Here is a 6,915-nt window from a genome sequence, read left to right as displayed (position 1 = left end):
TGGAAACAGCCACCCTGGATCTGGGTTAATCCGTCTTCTGGTTGGACATGATGGAGATCCGAATGAACTGAAAAAGACAAATTGCAGCGGGCATGTAACAAGCCCCTCTTCTTTCTGTTAAACCTCTGTTAATAACGTGTGAAGGAGTAAGAACAAAGAGCTTCTGTTCTCTTTATAAAAGAACCTTAAGGGCAGAGGCAGGCTGAGGGAAACTATTCTTTTGCTAATGCTATCTGAGTTACTGAGAAAGCTCAGTGTTAAAAATCCACTACAAGCAGATTGCACATGGAAAGGAAGTATTTCCTTGGATGACTTTCTAATGACTGTCAAACATTTGCAGCCATCAGACAAAAGGAAGCATTGTAATGACAAGACACAAGCGACTTAGTCCTAGTGCTGCGGTTACAACTGTCAGCAGGGTAATTGTGAGCTGCAAGCACTTGAGCGGTCCTACAGTCTTGAGGCTGAATCTTTTTCTTTCTCATTCTCTCTCTATTTCTCCTTCTCTCCTTCTCTCTTTCTCTCCTTCTCTCTTTCTTCCTTCCTTTCTTTCCTCCTTTCTCTCTCTTTCTTTCTTTCTTTCTTTCTTTCTTTCTTTCTTTCTTTCTTTCTTTCTTTCTTTCTTTCTTTCTTTCTTTCTTTCTTTCTTTCTTTCTTTCTTTCTTCTTTTTTTCTTTCTTTCTTTCTTTCTTTCTTTCTTTCTTCTTTTTCTTTCTTTCTTTCTTTCTTTCTTTCTTTCTTTCTTTCTTTCTTTCTTTCTTTCTTTCTTTCTTTCTTTCTTTCTTTCTTTCTTTCTTTCTTTCTTCTCTTTCTCTCTTTCTCTCTTTCTCTCTTTCTCTTTCTCTCTTTCTCTCTCTCTTTCTCTCTTTCTCTCATTTCTCTCTTTCCTCTCTTCCTTCCTTCCTTCCTTCTTTCCTTCCTTCCTTCCTTCCTTCCTTCCTTCCTTCCTTCCTTCCTTCCTTCCTTCCTTCCTTCCTTCCTTCCTTCCTTCCTTCCTTCCTTCTTCCTTCCTTCCTTCCTTCCTTCCTTCCTTCCTTCCTTCCTTCCTTCCTTCCTTCCTTCCTTCCTTCCTTCCTTCCTTCCTTCCTTCCTTCCTTCCTTCCTTCCTTCCTTCCTTCCTTCCCTTTCCCCCCTTTCTCTCCTTTCTGTCATTCTCTTTCTCTCTTCCTTCTTTCTTTCCTCTTTACTTTTTTCTTTCCTTCTTTCCTTCTTCCTCTCTGATATTACTTCAGAACTTTTAGATCCTTTCAGCTGTACTACTTCCTGAGTTCTATAAAAGTCTTTTTCATATTTTTTCAAGATCTTTAGGTTTCCATGTAGTCATAGTTCTTTTATTAGCTCAAACCATACTCATCATTTGCATGCCATCTGTAAAACAGTGGCTTTAATAACATTCTTGTTCAAAAGCAACTATGTATTTTCAATATGACTTAAAGATTTATGGATTTATGTCATTTCCTGTGTTTCAGCATATATTCTAGCGTACAGACTACAGTCATTTAGTTCTATGCATTCATTTTTACAAAAAAAAAAAACAACAACAAAACAAAACAAAAAAAAAAAAACACCACAAGAAAGAAAGAAAGAAAGAAAGAAGGAAAGAAAGAAAGAAAGAAAGAAAGAAAGAAAGAAAGAAAGAAAGAAAGAAAGAAAGAAAGAAAGAAAGAAAGAAAGAAAGAGAGAAACATACAAGCAAAAAAGCAGAACTCATAATTTGATGATCATATCTCATATAACAAATCAACCTCATCACATTGTCCACAGTGGAATTATAAGAATAACTATATAATGCAGTCATATTTTGACAACAACACAGAAAACCAACAGTTAAATAATAAGGAGGAGAGATCATGTTGCAAATTAGACTCCAACAGGTGGTATATACTGTTTTTCATCATTGAATGCAGTAATGGGACGGATATATTTTGGAGAGTGTCATTATATTAAAAGAAGACTTAACAAGGAAGCAGTAGAAAAGTGTAACAATATACTTTTTACATCTAACTTTAGAAATGGAACTGAATATCAGCACAATATAAGAAGTTATCAACTTTTCAGTCTTAAATAATTCCTCTAATCATTTCAAAAAATCCAGTAAAATCTGCCTTTTAAATGGCTCAAAATTTGATATCTGAGTTATACATTCAAGCTTACCAGTATGGTCAATATCAAGAAATAAGAATCAGAAGAAGACTGTTCATCTCAACTGAAAGATATACAACAAAGGCAGATCAGATGAATTGCCCTCTGGAGGTAACTCTTTAGGTAGAGTATAGAGATTGCTGATAGGGTGTAGCGATGGGGTCAGAAAGACCAAGGCCCAACTGGAACTGGACTTGTCAAGGTATGCAAAGAACACCAAAGGCTTCTACAGGTATATCAACCAGAAGGGTTAAGTCCAAGAAGTCATATGCTCCCTAGTGAGTAATACAGACAGGCTGTTAACAAAGAGAAGGCTGATTCATGGTTTTGTGGTGTTGCTGTCATTATTCTCCATCATAACATCATGTGCAGTATGGATCATTGGAAGGTTCATGCTCCAGTTCCATGGAATGGCAGCGTCCCAAGTACTCAGCTCTCGAAGGAGAATTACATATCCCAGAGGACATCACGGCCAGAGATAAATCACAGGAGGAGGACATATATATAATCTCGCTCCGAGGCTGGAATTCTCTCTCTCTCTCGGACTCTCAGGGAGTGAGAAGCGTTCCAGCCGTGTCGCCTAGAGTTCACAGTAGGCCTCTCGGTTTTCGGGGACTCTCTCTCTGTTTTGTTCGATTTATTAGCCTCAATCATATTATATTATATTGTGTTATCTTGTATTTCAATATCATATTTAGTAAAATAAGTTTTCCTCCTTAGATTGCTGCCGCTGTTCTTTCTTCCCATTCCCCCTTTCCCTTCCTTTCCAAGCCGGGGGCCCTATACTGGACAACAAACCATCATGGCTTCACTAAAGGCAGCTCCTGCCTGACCTAGTGGCCTTCTATGATGGTGTAACTGCATCAGTGGGAAAGGCCACTGATGTCATCTATCTGGATTTTCAGCAAGGTCCCCATAACCTCTTTCTCTCCAAACTGGGAAGATAAAAATGTGATGGTTGGACTGTTTGATGGAAGAGGAACTGGTTGTGAGATTGTACACAGAGTGGTCGTCAGTCACTTCATGTTAGGATAGAGATGTCTCTCAGTGTTCTGTACTGGGACAGTAACCTTGCTATCAGTACAAGAAGGACGATGAAAGGATTGAGTACAGCCCTGCTGAAAAGCACCTGGGTGTACTGGTGGATGGGAAGCTGAACACGAGCCAGCAGTGGGCCCATACATCCCAGCCAACAGTATCCTGGGCTGCCAAAAAAAGAAATGTGGTCAGCAAGTTGAGGGAGGTGATCCTGCCCCTCTACTCCGTGCTGGTGAAATCTCATCTGGAGAACTGGGTCCAGATGTGGAGTTCTCAGTAGAGAAGGGACAAGGATCTGTTGGAGCACATACAGAGAAGGGCCACAAAAATGATCCAAAGGATGATGGACCCTTATGAGGCTGAGAGAACTGGGGCTGTTCAGCCTGGAGAAGACCTGACTGATAGCAGTCTTCAGTATCTAAATGGGGGCTATAACAAGGAATGGGACAGACTATAGAAGAGTCTTTTTTGATAGGACAAGGGGAAATAGTTTCAAACTAAAATAGGGGAGATTTAGACTAGATATAAGAAAAAAACTGTTCTTTATAATAAGGGTAGTGAAGCTCTGGGACCAGTTGCCCAGAAGTGCAGTTGTTGCATCCCTGAAGACATTCAAGATCAGACTAGATGGAACTCTGAGCAACTTGACCTAGCTGCAATTGTCCCTGTTTACTGCAGCAGAGTTTGATTATATAATAATTAAGGGTCCCTTTCAACTCAAACAATTCTATGATTCTAACTCTTCTTTTGCAGCAAAAGAATCCTGAAGTATTAGCTTTCAATTTTTAGGCAAATTCATTAGGGCAGATGAATGCATTCTTCAAAATTTTATGTCTTAAATGTTAAATTTGCCATAGATTTTTTTTATAGGAGAAGAGATCTTATGCTTTCATCAGTAACAAAGGCATACAAAAATATATTTTTCTCATACCAACTTGTACTTTTTGCTACCATTCAATTTCCAGTGCAGCAGTATGTAACTACATCTCAAAATCACATTCATTATTTTCTCTCTCCGCGACACAGACACTGAGGATTATAGGCTTGATTTAAATCCCATTAAAATGGGAGAGACTTGCATTGACTTTAATGGGATTTAGACTGAGTGCAGAGGAGACTGAATGTAGTCAGGAATGAAGTACAGAGGGTATTAAAGGCCAAACTAATAATGCCTCTGTTAAATGTTAAGTACTCATTCTTCAGAGAGAAGACTTGCCAGACTGGTCATTCAGACTTGTTCAGGACAACTAAAGTAAGGCAGTAAGAAATAAACAATATCATTAATATGATTGCTAGTTTTCTTCCTGTCTTCTAATCTTTGTTACATTGCAGTCAGGTAAAAGACAGTGTTTAAGACATGATGTATTTACTAGGTACTATTAACAATTTATTATTTATATGATTATTTATATGAACAATTATTTATAAGATAAGGTAGTTTTTTCCATCTGATACTGTTAAGGAATGTCCCTCTTCTATTGATCTTTTGATCAATTTACAATTAAAAAACAAAATACATAGGGCTATATTCAGCCTACCAGCTGTGGTACCTAAGTGGATCATTTTTTGACATATAATGAGTACAACAGATAACGATACTGAATTATGGTTCAAACAAAATATTGTATAGAGTTGGCACCTATGTTAAAAACAGGAATTCCTTCTGGAATCGACAAAGCTGCCAGATTCGAGATGCTTGTAGACTCACTTTATAGCAGTTCTCATTGGATCTGCAAAGCTTAGGTACCTTCCCAAAGTAAAGAGAATCACAATTGCAGTTGATAGCACCACAAAGCACATGGGCAACATGGAGTTCAGGTCATTACATGGCCAGATACAGAGCATGGTTTTCATGAAATAGTTAGGAAGTGGGAGCTTTGGTTTGGTAAATTTAGGTACGTAAATTAAATGTGACTGTAAACATTTGCTGGCATAGAATGGCCTGCACCCACAGAGCTGATTTCCCTTAGGTCTCAACTAGTGTGGCTACATTACAGCTATGTGTAGCAGCCCCTGGTCCTACTTACTGTTTGGAAAAAAATCCTGATGTACATGAACCAAAACTTAACAAGGAGCTACTACTAATATATACAAACATAGATGTGAGTCTTTGGGCCTGTTCATCACAGTTGACCAGCTGTCTGTAATGATGCAGGAGAGTTACTCTTCAGTAGGGAACATGTGTGGCCCATGAGCTTTCAAGTTGCAGAGATGACAGAATTTAGGAGAACTGTCTTCCCTTTTGTCCAGCTGCTGTTTGAAGGAAAAGAACTAATATGATTTAAAAAGAGACATCGATCACACTGAAAATGTTGTGATCTAGATCTGAGCGCAGGTATGGTCTCAGTAATATCCCCCAAGCAAGTACATGCTGTTGTTATGGCATAACTTTTAAGCTTGTTGGTATTTACGCACATATTTCATGTTTGATTTCTTTAGCACTGCTGTGTTTTGAGGCCCACGTGCTGCCTGAATATGGATCAAAGAGACACTGAACACTTAAATTTTTTCTTGTGCTATTTGATTAATATAAAAGTAAAGACAAAACATGATATGCACAGGACACGATCAAGGTGAGCCTCCCATGCAGTTGAATTCTATTCATGATGTGCTCAAATCTAGGTTATACGGACAGGAGATCATTTGGAATTTCCACACTGAATTTTGGATAATTACTCAAAATGCTCTTAGAAATCCACATAAAGCTAATCACAATTCTTAAAGAATTAAATAATGTTTACTTAAAGAAATACAATTCATATATGCAATTCTAGGTTTAGGAATCAAAGAAATTAAGTGTGTTTTAATATTTATTTTGCTTTAGAGCTGGAAAAAGAGAATATAAAAATGGAAATTAAATTGAATTTAAATATTTTTCTTGAGGCCCAAGTGAAACATCCAGACAAATTTTGGAATTCTTCAAATTACAGGAGAATGAGTAAACAGAAGTGAAGACATACGTATCCCAATGCTACAAAGCAATATCTCACATGACATTCAGACAGATTCAGTCTTATTTATGGTTTGTTTCAAGAAAATATTTTGTCCATTAGCAAAGTTATATTTGTGGGTATCTGCACCAATGCAGACACTGTTGTGTCTTTGCTGTCTGCTCCACAGTGAAAATCTGAATTCAGAACTAATTCCTAGCTGACCTCACAAGTTGTATCTTAGTCAATTTCTGCTCTTGTTCAGATAAAACAAGAATTATAAACAGCAGACCAGACTAATTTGATTGTTGAGTTAAATACTTCTGACAAGTAATTAGCATGGAATTCTTCCTTGTTCTAGACAAAAAATGTGAAAAAATACTACTTAGTCACAGAAAGCAAACCCAGACTTTTGAGATGACTTTTGATAAGATATTGTCTTTCTGTTGTTGTGATGTTTTTTCGTTTTGTTTTGTTTTGTTTTTACATTCAGGGCTTTGCATAATGTACTAAGAAAAGAAAATCATGAATTCACTTAATGCTCATGCTAGCTAGTGACTACTTCATGTGAATACGTTCAGAGGAGGGCTACGAAACTGGTGAGGGGTCTGGAGCACAGGTCTTATGAGGAGCGGCTGAGGGAGCTGGGATTGTTCAGCCTGGAGAAGAGGAGGCTCAGGGGAGACCTTATTGCTCTCTATAACTTCCTGAAGGGAGGTTGTAGTGAGCTAGGGGCCGGCCTTTTCTCTCATGTAGACAGTGATAGAACTAGAGGCAATGGTTTCAAATTGCGCCAGGGGAGATT

This window comes from Excalfactoria chinensis, chromosome 1 (genome assembly GCF_039878825.1).
Source record: "Excalfactoria chinensis isolate bCotChi1 chromosome 1, bCotChi1.hap2, whole genome shotgun sequence".
NCBI classification, from domain to species: domain Eukaryota; kingdom Metazoa; phylum Chordata; class Aves; order Galliformes; family Phasianidae; genus Excalfactoria; species Excalfactoria chinensis.
Note: the sequence above shows the minus strand (reverse complement) of the source record.